The sequence below is a fragment of the Ailuropoda melanoleuca genome, chromosome 12 (assembly GCF_002007445.2).
Source record: "Ailuropoda melanoleuca isolate Jingjing chromosome 12, ASM200744v2, whole genome shotgun sequence".
Lineage (NCBI taxonomy): Eukaryota > Metazoa > Chordata > Mammalia > Carnivora > Ursidae > Ailuropoda > Ailuropoda melanoleuca.
The window spans coordinates 16,402,715-16,403,341 of NC_048229.1; the positions used below are offsets into that span (position 1 = coordinate 16,402,715).

The window sequence follows — 627 nt, forward strand, 5'->3', positions numbered from 1 at the left end:
CTTTCTCAGTCTCAAGGGTATGGGCATTTTGGAGCGGATAATACTTCGTAGAAGGGAGCCCTCCTGTACGTTGATGGGCGCTGTTACTCGAAGGCACAGCTCCTGTGGTAGGCAGATGTCCACAGGAGGGGAAGGGCGCAAAATCGCCCCCAGTGGAGAGCTGTGGTACTGCAATCTCCGTTCCAANAATCTCCGTTCCAAGTTGGGGTCCCTCAGGGTCCTCCCCCCAGTCCCTGGCTCCCAGTGGGGCTCCCTGAACAGCTCTTGGATGAATGAACGTGTGGGAGGTGCTGGCCTGAGCCGGTAGGGAAGGGAAGGATTTGGAAAAGAGTGGACTTGATCAATGAATAGAGCTGCCATTGTGTGTGTTACAGTGATAATCCCGGTCATCTTCGTAATCTTCTCCAGGGCTTGGACTCCTTTCATTATAGGACAGAGGCAGGTCGGGGAGGTTAAGTGATGCGAGTAAAAATCTCACGGTAATGGGCGATGGAAGCAGGTAGAACCTGGGTCTTTAGCAGCTCAGTTGAGTTTTTTCAGGCATCAGATACCCTCGTAGAGCAGTGCCTGCCATTTTGGAGCATTTGTTAAGTGCCAGCCACTGTGCTTTGGAAGGATTACCTTATT

At 52.1% G+C, this 627-nt stretch overlaps 1 protein-coding gene across 3 annotated transcripts in view; it reads left to right on the forward strand.

Annotated features, from left to right (window-relative positions):
- Positions 1-627, forward strand: part of WSCD2 (WSC domain containing 2) — a 113,841-nt gene that overhangs the window by 18,677 nt on the left and 94,537 nt on the right. The gene's annotated exons all lie outside the window — the stretch shown is intronic.